Raw genomic sequence first — 16,911 nt, forward strand, 5'->3', positions numbered from 1 at the left:
CCAATTTTATAATTTCTTTCAAATGTTAAACTTTAAAATATTATTTTGTTTAAAATTTTTTTATAAGTACTAAAATATTATTTTATTATTCTATAGTACGAAAAGTAAAATTTTATTATTATATATACGATTTTTTAAAACGTTACGTTTTAAGTTTCCTTCGTTAAACTAACATTATTACTTTTCATTTTAACCATATAACTTTGATTTAATTATTTTATACCTAAAAGTGAGTCGTATTTTTATTATTAACTTTAAGTATAGTTTTAATCAACATTTTTAAAGTAAACTATCATATTTTCATTTCAAACTTACCCATTATTTTAAAGTATATTCACTTGTACATACTAGAACAAAAATTTGATGAACCAAAATCCTTTCTATTTAACCCATAATGTTCATTACTTACACAAGCTAACATTTTTCTACACTTCAATCTCTTATACACCCACTTACACACTTCAACTCTTACAAGTTTACTTCCACACTCCAACTCTTACACATACACTTACATACTCCAAACCACTTACAAGTTAATATTTTTCCATACTCCTAACAATCATATATTCATACAACGTATGAACTAGAAATTGCCCAAAATCCATTATGAATACCCCTTTACCATGAGAACACTTCCACCTCCATCATCAAATCTTTCTAACATTTTTTCTTATATCTTCTCTTCACTAAAATCTTACTAACTTAATACCTCTATCATTAGTTGAAGAAATTAAAGAAGATGTAGCTTATAACACTCTCTATTTAGCTTAAAGCATCATCATTTTGGAGCATTATTGGGTTATTACTTTGGGTACTTAATGTATCATTATTTTTGTAGTTTGGATTTATTTGTTTTGGAAGCTTAGAAGATCATTATTATTTTTGGATTTTGGATTAATTTTCTTTGGAGCATTATTATCGATCTTGAAGGGTCTTATTTTTATTATTTTTCTAATTAGTACTTAGTACTAATCCTTGGTGTTAGTAAGGTATAACTTCTTACCATACTCCTTTTGTGGAATTTTACATTATATTTACTTTATAACATGCAAAGTATGAAATATGTTGATATGTTTAGTAGGAAGTTAGTTTAATGAAATTATGATCAAGATTATATTGGGTGTGTTTACGCTAAAAATATTTTTAGTATGTTAATTTAATAATCTTTTAACAAGTTTAGGAAGTTGGGTGCAAAATTATATTCTAGTGATATTAAGTATAATTTATGTTTAAACTAGTGTTAGTATGTTTATGAGTTATTTGTTACATTAGGAATGTTATTACACTTAAGAATTTTTATGTTAGAATTTTTGTTAATACGTTTATGATAGCCTTCAAACTAGTTTATAAGGTAGTAAGTTATTTTATGAACATATTTTTTTATTAAGTATGGTTATACTAAGAATGTTGTTGTTATACTTTATTTTGAGATTTAAGATTATCCTTAAAGTTATAGTAAATTTCTAAGTAATTGCATAAAGTTTTTATTTTTATAAGTGGTTATGTTAATTATTTAAATCTAGTATTTAGTATGATAAATTAAATTAAGTCCTTCTTTTTATTTGAAAAGAGCCCAAAACACTCATAGGCTATTCGACCACTATCATATAAAAAAAAGAGTTTGATTTACTATTTTAAATTATTACAACTATTTTTATAATGATGATAAAATAACAATTTAAAAGATATTTTTGAGAAATTTTTATAAGTTATTAAATGTTGAAGGGTTTCTCTTGAATATATGAGCTTTCATAATAAAAGTAACTTTTAATCACTATTTAATACAAAATATTTTATTTGCTAACGATTTGACTAAAATTTATGAAAAACAATGTAAAAGTAATTTCAGTAAACATGCCGCTCAAACTATGCGTGAAATATTGATTTTGTGCAATTACAAGTTTTACTTGTTTTATAATTAGAAATATTGACTTTTGTGAAAATTATAAGTTTACTTATTTTTTCTAAACTTAAAATATTGATTTTTGGTGAACTTGTAGAATTTTGGAAACTTATCCAAATGATGCAATTTTAATTTGAATTTTAATTAGAATATTTGATTTTTTTGAAAGAGAATAAAGCTTTAATTATTTTAAAGTTAGAAATGCTGATTTTTTGGAACTTATTTAAAGAGAAATAGATTTTAGAAGCTACTTGTGGAAAATATTAATTTGGAGACTATTAATTGAATATTAAGTTATTAGTGTAAATTTAGTGAACTACTAAAAATAAATAAAATTTAATGTGTAAAAATTTAGTAATGAATGTGTAAAGACATAAAGGTACATTTTACGTTATAATTAAGAATTTTATTAAATAAAAGAGGTTGTCACCTAAGTTGAGCAAAGTCAAAGTCAAAGTCAAATTGTAGTAATAAAAATGTGATGTATTTGTATGAATGAATATTGGTTAAATGACCCTGATAGTAAGGTAATGTAGAACCATGGACCGGCATGTAAATTCTCGATGCCTGTGTTGGCCGGCACGTAAAATGCGGTGTAAGACAGGGGATTAGCTTCCTACCCTGTAGAGCTCGAGCATAATTGTATTGGAAGGGTGACGACTCCTACCACAATTATGATTTAGGACTATGGTCCTCACCTAACCAAACCCTTACATATATCAGGTGTCATATTGTTGTGCTTGTTGATCAATGATGAACTTATTGATTAGTGTTGATCCTATGAATCATGGTACGATTATGAGTATTAACCAAATGAACTTACTTAAGTGTTAAGATTACCGAATTGTATAAGTGGCAGTAACGTACTTCTGTTAGGATTGAGAATGGTATCTTAATGACTTAAAAATATGGAACAGTAAAAGAATATAGTAAAAGTATACAATGGTGTCAATTAATTATAAGTTCGTACTTAAACTATTATTTTGTAAATGTAGCGTATATTTTTTGTATTTTAAGCTGGATGGGAAGCTATGCTCGGCATTAAGCACTGACCGATTCAATCGGCTGTCATCCGTATCATGGCTGGTAGCATTTTGTAGGATTTAATTTCAGGTTTCGATCCAGGCCGCAGCATTTACTATTTATCGAGAACTTAGCTGCTTTTATTGATGACTTGATGATGATGTATATTTTTTTCATTTTGAGCAAACAATATTTCTTATCAGATGTAATATTTTACTTTTGTTTTAAACAGTTTCAGTTTTTATGATTTAAAGTTTTTAACAGTTCGGCATATTAAACATTATTATAAATGTTAATTATGTATCGAGATTGCCGATCCTATTACACTATCTCATGTCACTGCAATAGCATTACACAGTAGAGCATATGAAATTTTGGCACCATGGTTCTTGGCAATGGAATTTAGAATGGAGAAGAGAACTTTTCTGTTGGGAGTTAGATGTGCTACAAGAACTAATGGCTATCCTGGATAGTTATAGTCCTCCTATCACAAATTCAGATAGATTAAGGAAGTACAATTCAGATGTTGAATTCACAGTAAAAATTTTCTAGTTGCTTCTAACACTTACATGTTTCCTGCAGTTCTTACTATAGAGATTGCTGATTTCATTTGGTTGAGGAGCGCACCTCCACGTGCTCAATTGAATGTCTGGTTACTTGCACAAGGAAAGTTTAAAACTGGCAATCATCTCCTTAGATTGAATATTATATCACTAGAGGCTGCAATGTTTTTCACTTGTTATAAGGTGTGCAGTGGCGAAAGTGGAACAAAATTTTAGAAGGGGCGGAATTAACAAAGAAAAAATTGAATGAAATCAAAATATAGTCAATTAATACAACAAAAAATTATAACATAAATTTTGAATCAAAGTATAGCTCAATGCTATTTTAGCACTTTAAAATTGTCTATAATATCATTGACACTATATAGCTTTGCTATTTGTCTCTAAATGCATATTACTAAACTATTAGCAAGAAAATTATCGTCCATTTTGTTATGAAATCTTGTCTTTTAGTATCTTCATAATTGATTGTTTTATTGTATGAGTTTTCACTGATTCATACATTTACTTATTCAAACTAATTATTAAATAAAGATAAGAAAATTCAATTAAAATCCTTTCAAAAAAAAAAAAATTCAATTAAAAATACAAAACAAACCTTTATCCTTCAATTGTGGATGGTAAGCTTAATTTTTCTTTTGTCGATTTCTCCCCATCTCTTTCTTCTTTTTTTTCGTTTTTTTAAGTTATTAAATGATAATTTCATTCGTAATTTGATAATCTTTTATTACTTATAAGATTTTTTTTTTGTTCAATTATTCTCTTGCTTTAATTGTGTTGCTTTTATTTATTGGGCTAAAATTATAAAAAATAATCCCTCCTATTCTTTATAATTAGGACATTTGGGTTGGGCACGGATATTAAGAGTAGGATGGGGTCCACCAAAAAAGGTGATAGTTAGGTATTTAAGTGATTTTATTAATTGTTAACGATTTACTTTTTTTGTTAAATAAAGTAGATAGAATTGAATTTTGGTGGGAAAATTGGATTTCACATTTTCCATAAAATTGATTTACAATAATGCATTTTTGGGTTGTTTCAATTAACAAAGCATAAAAGTACTTAAATTACAAAAAATTACATAAACTAAATTACACATTATAAATTGAAAAAATAAACTAAGTCTTCAATTGTTCCTTGATTTTCTTCAACGTTTTTTGAACGGCTGTCGAAAACGAACAACCCTCTTGCCATATGCGCATGCGGATATTAAATCTTTCATTGATTTCAGATTTTAGAAACGACAAACACGGTATGCGTTTAGTGTTCCAAATTGATTAAATTAGCTATGAAAAAAATGAACATTTTAACTTTGAAACAAAGCCATCAAATACTGGAATCAGCCATGATACAAAGAACACAGCAAGTCAGTAACATCATACACAAAGAGGCGCCAATTCCACACAGGAAGCAAGAGTAAACAAAAACCCAAAAATTTTAGATTGGCGCCAAGTAAGAGAACAGAACCACCAATCAACAAAATTCAGAGGCGCCATTTACAAACCAGACAGCAGCTATATAAGGAGAGCATTAAATAAAGAATAGATCATCACTAATTAATTTCCACCAACCAAAATTCAACTACAACCATGGTAAAAACAAAAGACCTAGATAATTTTAGTAGGAAGTAAATAATGCATGAACTTTTATTGTAAGTCAACAGTAAAAGGAAGCCAACACACGGGGTCATCAATGACATGGCAAAGAAGTACGGTGTGAATAGGAAGACAACAGGAAGGATATGAGGACAGATAAAGGACCAACAACAACAGAATCAATTTCCAATAAATGTCAACAGTAAGAAGAAAGGGAAGAAGTTAAGGACTGCGATTCCCTTTGATGAGACAAAGTTCAAAGGACTTGAAAAAGCGAAAAAGACAAGTCAAACCGCAGTTGCAAGGGCCCTGGGGGGTAGCAAAAGCATAGTTTGGAGATGAAAAAAGAAGAAGTATATTCGAAAGCACAACAATGCAATCAAAACATTGCTTAATGACAAAAATAAATTCGACAGGTTAATTTTTTGTCTTACAAGTTGCATTTTAGATGAGCACACAAGCAGTTTCAAGTTTAATGACATGTCAAATGTAGTGCATATAGATGAAAAGTTGTTTTAACTCACTAGGACACAACAGACATATTATCTCACACCTGGAGAGGTAGAGTCACATAGAGAAATCCAATCAAAACGATATATGCCTAAGATCAAGTTTATATGTGCTTTTGCTAGACCAATCTTTTCTAATGAAGGTGAGCTGATCTTTGATGGAAAGATAGGCATATTTCCTTTTACACAAGAAGTGTCAACACAAAGAAGTTCAAAAAACAGGAAGAGAGAAGAGCTAGAGACCAAACCCATACAATCAATCACTAAAAATCACACGACAGATATGATTGTGCACAAGATACTACCAGCAACTAGAAGTAAATGGCCAGCACGTTTAAGCAAAACGATATACATTCAACAGGACAATGCTAATCCACACATTTTTGATGATGACATAGTGTTTAGAGACGCAACAACACTTGATGGATTTAGTTTCCACTTACTGCAACAACCTCCTAACTCACCAGATATAAATGTATTAGACTTAGGATTTTTTAGACCAATACAAGCATTGCAACATCAAAAATCAACATACAATTATGCACAATTGGTTAAGGCAGTGAATGCAGCATTTGAGAGTCTACAACCAAATGCATTAAAGTTGGTATGGATCATTTTACAAGCATGTAAAGTTGATGTTATTAAGAACTTAGGTGGTATAGATTATCACATTCCACACATGAACAAAACAAAGCTTGCAAGGGAAGGGAGACTTCCACAGTGTTTGGGGGTACGAAGGAAAATTATTTACGAGGCACTTCGTTATTTGGACACAAAGGTGGATCAAGGTACATTTGAGGTCATCTTATTTTACCTGGGAATCAAAGATGAACAATTTTTTCATCAACAATAGTTAACAACAGCACCGAGAGAAACACCAGCAACAACAGAAACAACAGCACCAACAAAAACAACAACACCAACAGAAATACCAGCAACTATAGCAACACCAGCACCAACAGAAACAACACCAACAACAGAGGAAACAACAACAACAAAAACAACACCAACAACAGAGAAAACAGCAACAACTGAACCAACAACAGTAGCATGAACACAAGTAGCATGTATATATGACAGAGATGAGTATACTTTTGGGTTACATGTTTATACTCACTTTTGAGTGAAACTTTGTTAGGTAAATGTTTAGGAATAAACTAGTAACAACAAAAAAATCATCAAGTTGTTTAACCATAACCATTTAAATGAAAATGGCAGCTTCAACAGTTTATTGATGGCTTCAAAAAGAAAATTGAAAAAATTAATCTTAGAGAACAAAATGTTCTCATCATAGATCCCCTATAAACCACAGTAATTTCCTCCTGAATCTAGTAAGAACATAGCTTTCTAAACATGATGTTTGGTGGCTTATGAACTGAAAATCCTAGATTGGTGGCAAAATAAGTTGATATAGGGTTTTTGTAGCTATAATCAAATGTTTACCCTAAAAAAATCATAGAGAAAAAAAAATCAGAACACCAACACAGACATGTATACCATAAAAAACACATACACAAAATCATCATAAGTCAAAAAGGAAAGATGTATCCATATGAGAGAATGATCCTCCAACATCAAAATCAGACACCAAATCATCATCATCCAGTGATTCTTCATCTGAGGAAGGGAACAAGTTCTCAATATAAAGATCTTGCAGATCTAGTTGTAAATCAAACAAAACCCCAATTTCTTCATTCTCAGATGTTAAAGTTCTTCCTCAATTAGGATCCGTTTCAACAGAGCTCATAGGAGATGGAGGAGCTCGATCGTAGAAGTCAAACCAAGGATTAGGAGGACCAACTAAATCACTGTCTTGGGATGAAGACAACCAAGTAAGATAAGAACTTGGTGACTCCATATTCGAAAAAACCCCAAACGTATTAGGGTTTCAATCGAACACCAAAAAGAGAGAAGAGAGGGGGGAAGGGAGATGTTGAAGGAAATGAAGATGAAGATGAAGATAAAGGACGATAATCAGTAACAATGGGGATGAAGAAGGAAGATGAAGATGAAGGAGGACGATGAAGATGAAGAAAAGAGAGAGAGTTAGGGATTATGTAATTAATCAGTTTGGGTAAGTAGAGTAAGCGGAGGTATTTTCGTAATTACGTGTGTTAACTAAGGGCATTTAGGTTAAAAAATCAGTGCCAAAAAATGAAATGGGACAATTAGGGTGAATTTGCCAACTAAGGAAATGTCCCAATTAAAAAGAATAGGAGGGAGTATCAAATGATGGTTGTATATTAAAGGCATTTAGGTTAAAAAATCTACAAGTGTCTTTAAGTTGGAAGAAGAGTAAGAAGATTCATACTTCATAGCTTTGTAATCGGTGTATTTTCTTATATGCTCAAGGGTGTAATTTTAGTTTCTTAAGGTGTATTGAATATGGGATACTCATCTTTTGTATCTTAGGCATTTGATTGCATAGCACTTCTCACTTTTGATTGCTTTTTCCCTATAGGGTTTTTTATGCTGGAGATTGTTCCATTTGTTTTATTTGCCTTTTATTATTAATAAAATAAATATTTATAAAATTTTTTTTGTGGAAACTTAATAATGGTAATAAACGTGATCAATTACCTTTTGTGTTTGAAATGAACAATAAAATTAAAAATACTTGGCCAAGTAGCAAGCTTTTTGGGATAATAATTATACAAAAGTTATTTGTGATTAATTGGAAATTTTCTTCAGAAATGGCATACATTCATTTCCTAAGAATTGGCATAAACTATATATCACTTAAAAGATGTACAGACCAAGGGTGGTGAACAAGTGCTTTATGTGCAAGTTCACGAACGAGCTCCGTTAGTCTAAGTGTCAAATTACTTATGTGTGATGGTGACTACGCAATGACTCTAGCCAAGGCATGTCATGTTGTGAGCAAAAACAAGGTTGCAAAGGAGTTGAGTGTGTTGATGGTGGAGCTTCAAGAGAGCAACACAAGAGGGTCTTCGGTGTGTCATGATGATGGTGCAACGAACAACAAGAATATAGTGAAAAGGGTTGCATTAGGTAAGGCAATGGAGGTCTTGATCAATGCAAGAAGGTGCACTAAATGAGCCTTGGAACATGCCTTGAACAAGGCAAGGCAAGGGGATAGTTGTATCGGACGAGGCAATGGCACAAAGAAAACAGTGCACGTGTAACAATAGATACTTGTTTTAGTGAGCAAGGGGCTCGTTCGAGCACTCCATCAGGAAGCGAAAAAGTCGCTTTTTAAGTTTCGGTTTTCCTTGGGCATTGAAGAGTTTATAAGTTATAGTTGATTATATAATGTTGTAAATTCCTTATTTAAAGTCTTAAGACTTCATTAGAATCATTATGTGAGAGGCTAATACAAAGAGAGTAACTAGGATTTGAGTGACCGAGAGAGTTTATTTCTTCATTGTATTAGATTGAGGGTGATCCATCAAAGAACGGATTGAGAGCATGCTATCAAGGGTGTTAGGGTTTAATTCATTGATGTATTGTTGAATTCATTCAATAATATTAAACATTTGTTGAGGGGAAGGTATCTAAAATACCTTATAAACTTGTGTGTGATGTTTGTCATCTCTATTGTTTATATTATGTTTTTCATCATCTTCTACATTCCTTTTTACCATTGTTGGGTCTATGTGTCTTCTCTTTTAAGCTCCCTTGTCATACACTTGACATTTGGAAATTGTTAGAGAATAAAATATCCTTTTTATAAAATAACAAATCTACCCTTAGTCAAAAGTCATGGTTAAGGTCAAATGAGATTCGCTATCCTTTCTTAAAAGCCATATACATGACTTAATAACTTCCTGCTACCCATCAAGTCAAAACTCTAGAATAGCAAAAATCCTAATTTTGCACTTTTCTTCATTATTCCCAGTTTTTTCCACTATTTCTATGTTTCTCCAATATTTTGACTCTTATTAAATCATTACTCAGAAAACTACCATTCACCTGATAAATTACTCACTCACTCCCACTTTTAAGGATTTAACTCCTATGAAACCTTATAGTAGATAAATATAAAGAGCTCCTCTTATCGACATAAAAGGGTTACACAATTCTTCTTTACAAAATAATCAGTCTAATTTTCTTATCATTGTTCTCGGTCAAACTTAAACATCGAGAGGCATTCTGGAAAATCAACCACCAAACTAATCTTTATTTGTGGTTCCAGGTTACCATTTTTAGGCTATTGAATTACTGTTCATCTTTAATTTATCACGTTGTTTCGGCAATGAAACGAGGAAGTGCAAAAGACACTTAAAATACCTGGAGATAGGTGTAATCGGGTACAACTATCAATATGCTGAAAGTGTTTATGATCCTTCCGCTGATGAGACCTCAAATCCTGCAATACAACGTTAGTCTTGTCGGGGGCTGATCTCCCGGAAAACCCCTCCGACGCTCAAGTCAGATCGGGAAAACGAAAGTAATGAATATATGATAATTAATGAATGTGTTATATTGAATGAATACAAGATTAACGGATTGTAAGATTAGTTCAGATCAATTGAAGGATAGTTGATCAAGAATATAGATTGTATGTAGGAGGGTGAATATTTATTGTGGTGTAACGATACCAATATAAAAGCTTAGTCCGGTGCAAATGATGTACGCGACATGTATTTATAATGGTAGAATGGAGGTTGGATGGTGAATTAATGTGGGAATCATGGGTATGATGGGTGAGTGGTAGGTTATGATGAGTAGTGGGTAGTTATTTTAAGAAGTTATTGAACCGAGTTGGGTGGTTAGGGTTTGACTAAATAAATTACGGGTTTATTTATTTGACCCCATAACACACGTATTTAAATATTTTCAGCTACATTACACAAAATTAAGAATATTTCCTAATATACTCGTAATGGACGAAAGGATTAAGAATCTTTTAAAATATGAAGAACCTTTAAATTGTTTACTTGTAAGCAGTAATTGATCATTCTGAAACTGTAACCACTTTAAGATCTAAGTGATTTATTTAAGGATATTATTAGTAATTTCTTTAAGACTATAAGTGATCACTTTAATGTTAACAACAACCTTAAAATGTCTATTTGTAAACAATAAGTAATTACTTTAAGAATCTAAGTGATCATTTTTAAGGTTATAAGTGGTCACTTTAAAGATGTTAGTGATCACTTTAAAGTTACAAATAACAACCTTTAAATTGTTCTTGTAAGCAATATGTGCGTATTTTAAAACTCTAAGTGATCATTTTAACATTTTAAGTATCAATTTAAAGATATTAGTGAATACTTTAAGGTTGTTAGTAATCACTTTAAAATTATAAATGATTACTTTAACATTATAAGTGTTAGTCTAAGGTTACAAGAGTGGTCATTTTAAGATTATAATTGGTCATTTAACATTGTGTATGATTAGTCTCAGGTTATAAGTGATTACTTTTAGGTTATAATTGGTTACTTTAAGATTATAAGTGATTATTTACAGTTTTATATAGAGCCCTAATACCCATATCATATTAATGTACAAATCACAAGTATTATCATTATCAGCTCAGCGACATACTTCTCTATGCAACGAAACACCACATACTTCACAACATAATACTCTAGAATTTAATAAGAAAATATAAAAATTTGGGTTAATTACCGGCTCTTAATTGTGTCAAACTTCACAAGAGAATAATTGACCATGTTTCGAGTCTTCTTTGGTTCATTGACATTAGTTATTTCCTCGGATGGTGCTTCTTCTTATTTTTCGTTTCAAAATTGATTCCTATCTTTATTTCTATCTTTTTACGGTTTCAAAACCTAATTTTTAGGTTTTGTTGTTTTTTTTATTATTTTAAATTTTTTCTTTCAAAATAGTTTAACACTTTTATTTGTTAACTTTCAATTTTTTATAATCTTAATGTTGGGCAAACACATTTTAGAACGTCTCACATTGAAATAGTCTTAAAAGATTATTTGTAGTATTTGAATATTTTTCTTCAAAATCATATATAAGAATTCAAACTATAGAGTTGATTTGTATTAAACCATTATAGTGACTAGTGACTAATAGATGTTTAATAATTTAGGTAATAATAGAGAATTATGAGTTAGTCTAATGGTTGTGAGCTTTTTTTTTGTTAATCCAGTATGAATTCAATTACCACCATGTACAAAAAGGGGTTAATTTTCTTTCATCCATGTGACAAAGATTCAATTTAGTAAAAATAAAGTTAACAATAAAAATATACTTTCTTCACCCTTTAATGTAAAAAAAAGTAAATGAGCATCTTGATGTTAGATAGTAATACATTCTTTTCTAAATAAATACAAAAATTTTGTTTAATGTAAAACAAATAATAATAATAATAATAATAATAATAATAATAATAATAATAATATCTAAAAACTTTCCTCTCTGCTGAGCGATCTTCAGTGCTCCGCCATAGCAGGTAGGAGGAGAGGTCGACCACCGAGAAAGGAAGGCAAAACGACTTACTACGTGGTGCCTTCACCTCCTTAAATTCATTGTATGAGTTATGCATTACCATAGTTGGGTTTCAGAATCCAATTGTGTGAAGAGAAAAAACAAAATGGCAAACCTAAATCCAAATCCGCCAATTCACCCCCAAACTACTTGTTTTGGGGTTGTTTTCGGTGTTCTTTGGTCGACTAGAGCATTATTCTGGTATTAAAATGAAGGACGTGCCGATATCGAAGACCTAGGTTTGATTTGGGGTTTCTATTCCATATTGTTTTTGTGTTCTATGGGTTCCATTCAAGGAAAGTTATCTCTCTATATGTGTTGGGTGAATTAATCTAGTGCTAATTGTTTTGTCGAATTGCACAAACTCGAATGATCAAGATGATGATTTTTCGCTAATTTTGCGTACTTCCAGTATTTGAAATTAAAAAGTTAGTTATGTGCCTTGTGTTGTTTCTATGACTGAATTTACAAGTTTTGTGAGGGATTGTTGTTACTATTAATATTCACATGGATAAGATTTTGTTCATGGGGATCCTTGCAGATAGTGGTGGTTGTATTGAAGGCTTGATGTTGTGATGGCTACAAGTGTTGTGGGTTCCTTGTAGTTCGTAATTCCCCCTCTCCTATCGCTGCAGGAAGCTACTTTGAATTTGGTACCCCTATTAATTTGGGATGGTTTGACAACAATCCCCATTCCAGAGCTCCAAGTTGATGATAAGTATGGGCTTTGTTTCCTTTTCAACTGATGATTGCAGTTATATTTTTTAGGATAGGCAAAAAATAACAGGCTATGCCTATTCCCTTAAGATGCTTAAAGGATAATCGCTTCCTTTTGATTAATATGGTAATGTGGTTAACACTTAAAAGATGGTGAAGTTCTTATGAGATTTGAAAGCTACAAGTATTGATGGCTACTAGGGTTATCGTTGGTCTCTTACTCAAGTTTTGGTAAAGGAATGTTTGTATGAATGCTACCTTAGGTAATACTGCTGCTGTTGAGGCTGCCGATAGTTGTGGAAACTACTGCCTGCTGCTGGGTAGCTGGTACTATCTAATGATGTTGTTTGTTGGTTGCTTCCAAATGATTCTGCTGATGGTGAACTGTTGCTGCTGCTACTGATGATGGCTGTTGCATCCAATGCCTGATGATTTCCTGTTAAAGTTGTTTGTCTTGCCTGCTACCAGCAATGTTGTGTACATGCTCTCCTCCATTGTATTGACGAACATTTTGTTCTCTTTAATTTGTAATAGATATTTGTATAGGCGTACCAACTCTAGAAGATAGCTTTTCTTTTGAGGAGTCCCGGCACTCCATGAGTAGGATGAGGAGCTTTACTGCCTTCTCGCGAAGCTTGGTTATGCTATGGCCCCTAGGTGTTTAACTCTAAGGTATATATTCACTACAATATTATTTGCTTTTAGTGGGATATATTTAGCGACATTTAATTAAAATGTTGTTACTTTAAATTTTTAATAATATATATAGGATTTAGTGACATTTATTAGATCTTTTAGCAGCACGATAAAAAATCACACAAAAGTTTTTTGGGACATAAGTCTAGTGATAATTTTCATAAATGTCACTATAGACTATAGTAATAATTACATATGTTATTAATAACCAAATAAAGTGTCGCTAAATCACTTTATAGTGGAACTTATAATAAAAAACTAATAATTATTACACTAAAAATACGAATCAGTGACAATTTTTAATGCCACTAAATTCAATGTCACGAAAAGTTAAATTTGTTGTAGTGATCTTTAGTTTTTTCTAGCATTTTATAAAATTTATTTTGCCAAAATAATAATAATAATAATAAAAATAATAATAATAATAATAATACAAGATCAAGAATAAAATCAGTAACTGGATGTCTTCTGATAAATAAAACATTAACACTGTCTACAAAGATCTGTTAGGATCACACCCTGCTATGAGATGGAGTAAACTTGTATGGCAAAGGGCATCTGTTCCTAAAGCGAGATTCATTTTCTGGTTGGTTATGCTGAAACTCAAAACTAGAGATCACCTAAAGGCTATGAGCATCATTGATGAAGACCATGGTCCCATTTGCTGTGAAGCAAGTGAATCCATTACTCACCTCTTCTTTGATTGTCGATTTAGTAGCCACTGTTTTAATCAACTTGCATCATGGCTTGGTTTAAAGATGAACTCAATTACTATCTCGTTTCTTAGGCCAAGCAAATGGAAGACTCCCAAATTCTTAAGGAAGATTGCAATCACTTCTGAGGAATATAACAGCGGAAGATTGTGTTTAACTTAGTCTTATTTTTATTCATTGGGTGAATAACCCTTCAATATATATACATCAACTGTGAGACTAAGAAAGGCAACGAGAATATCGGTATGATATTGTTTACATAAATAAGAGAATAAAAATATCATCTATTGATCCTAAAATATACAGAAATATTCTGTGAATATTTCTACACTCCCCCTCAAGTTAGGCTATAGTTAGGCTGTAGGGTCACCAACACCTAACTTGCATAGAATAGTGTTGAAGGCTTCTGCTGAAACAGCTTTAGTGAGGATGTCTGCCAGTTGATCTTTAGATCTGATGAATGGTAGACTGATGATATTTTTCTGCAGCTTTTCTTTGATGAAGTGTCTATCTATCTCGACATGTTTGGTACGATCATGCTGGACTGGATTTTTGGAAATGCTGATAGCAGCTTTATTGTCACAGTATAGATTGCTTGCTTCTTGCTGTCGATAGTTCAACTCTTCCAACAACTTTCTAACCCAGAGAAATTCTGTAATTCCTTTCGTAATTCCTCGAAATTCTGCTTCATATGCATCACTACCTCGGAATCAATCAACCACATCTATTTCAATTGCCCATTTAGTTTCAAATGTTTGGAAGAATGATGGTTTGGTTAGATATTTATATCCAAACACCAAGTTTGTGGAATCTGAGCACTAGAAGTTTCAAGATGTCGTATGGGAAGAAAAGAGTGGTTTTCAACAGCTTTAAGCAGTCTGATTTATGTGATTTGGCATGCTAGAAATGAGGTGATTCGTAAATTTTCGTCTCTAAAGATTTGATTATGTCATTCGAAACATCAAACAGCAGACCATATTAAGAATAGAAACTATTCCTTTGAAGCAAATTTCAGATATTGATGCTATTTGGATTGCACAAAGACATACATAGTTTTATTATTTTATATTCTTCTGCTGTTTGCTTTTCTTTCTACCTAGCATGTTGCCATGTCTATTTTCTCATTTCCTTTTGGCTTCCCCTTCTTGGCTTGGTAGCACATGAAGAGTGAGATCTTGATACCTTTCTTAGAAGGTGAGCTTGATTTTCATATTGATGCTTTTCATTGTCGGGCTTAGTCGGGGTGCCCCTTAAGTTTTGATGCATATTGCCTTTGTTTTGGCTTTTTATTGGTAAGTAATGAAATTTTATTTGCCAAAAAAATAATATCTTTACTATTATTATTTATCATTAAGAACAATATTACAATAATATCAACTATATAAAACTAGATAAGATACGATCAGATCAGGCCAGACCATAGCAGATCAGAATAGACTAGACCAGACCAAACTAGACCATACTAGACCATATTAGAAGGATTTAGGTCAAATCAGATCAGAAAGATTAAAATTAGATTAGACTAAATCAAACCTGATCATACTATAATAAATTCATATTAGATTCAATTAGATCAGACGAACAAAACATGCCCTTAATTATTAGAATATATTAGAATAATATCTTTTGATTAGTAGAATATTTTGTATAATCTTCATGATTGTGTAGCATATTAGGAAAATATTTAGTTTCCTAAAGTATGATTTGTAATCTTGTATATATTAACATTTCTTCTAATGAGAATGCAACCAAATCATTCTTACATGGTATCATTAGCCTAGGTTTTTTGATCCCTCACCTTTCCTCCTCCCTTGCCGCCACCCAACCACCTTCTAAGGGTGTCGCCGCCTCTTTCTCCACCTCTCTTTGTTGTTCTCTCCATGGCCTCTCCCACAAAAATTCATCCCGCCACCTTGGTTACTAACATTAAAACAAGTGTACCTATTCAACTTGATGAAGATGGTTCCAATTTCCATACTTGGGTCACCTTATTCAAACTTCATTGTCGAGCTCACCTTGTGGATTCTCATATTCTTCCCGATGACTCCTCTAAAGCATTAGTTTCTAAAGATTCCGAATGACAACGTCTTGATGACATTGTTCGCACATGGATTTATAGTTCTATTAGTCCATCTCTTCTTCAATCTATAGTTCGTCCCGATGATTGTGCTTTTGATGCTTGGAATCGTATTAAGAACAATTTTCAATATAATAAGACATCTCGCATTCTTCATCTTGAGTCTCAATTTAATGACATTTCTCTCTCCACCTTTTCCAATGTGAAATCGTATTGCAATGAACTTGAAACTATTGCTACTTCCCTTAATAATCTTGGCACTTCCATCACCGATAATAGATTGGCTCTCCAAGTTCTCCATGGCTTGACTTCGGACTACAAAACTTTTCGGTTTTTGGTTCAACATATGAATCCCATTCCCTCTTTTGATACTCTTCGTTCTATGTTAGAACTGGAAGAGCGCTCCAATCATAAACATAATTCTCCCACTCAAGATTCGGCCCTTCTTACAACAAACAAAGCATCTTTTTCCGAGAATTCTGCTCATTCTAACCATCGTGGCCCTCCCCACCACCGTGGTGGCCACCGTCAGCCTCGTCGTGGTGGCCGGACCCACCGTGGCAGCCACCCTGGCTCCGCCAATGCTGCTGGTCAGTGGCAGCACCATTCCAGGCCCAGTTCTTGGCCCAACAGAATACCCAATGGCCCACCCTCCTTTCCCCCTTACTCACCTACTGGATGGCCTTCTTGGG

The sequence above is a fragment of the Amaranthus tricolor genome, chromosome 3 (assembly GCF_026212465.1).
Source record: "Amaranthus tricolor cultivar Red isolate AtriRed21 chromosome 3, ASM2621246v1, whole genome shotgun sequence".
In the NCBI taxonomy this organism is placed as follows: domain Eukaryota; kingdom Viridiplantae; phylum Streptophyta; class Magnoliopsida; order Caryophyllales; family Amaranthaceae; genus Amaranthus; species Amaranthus tricolor.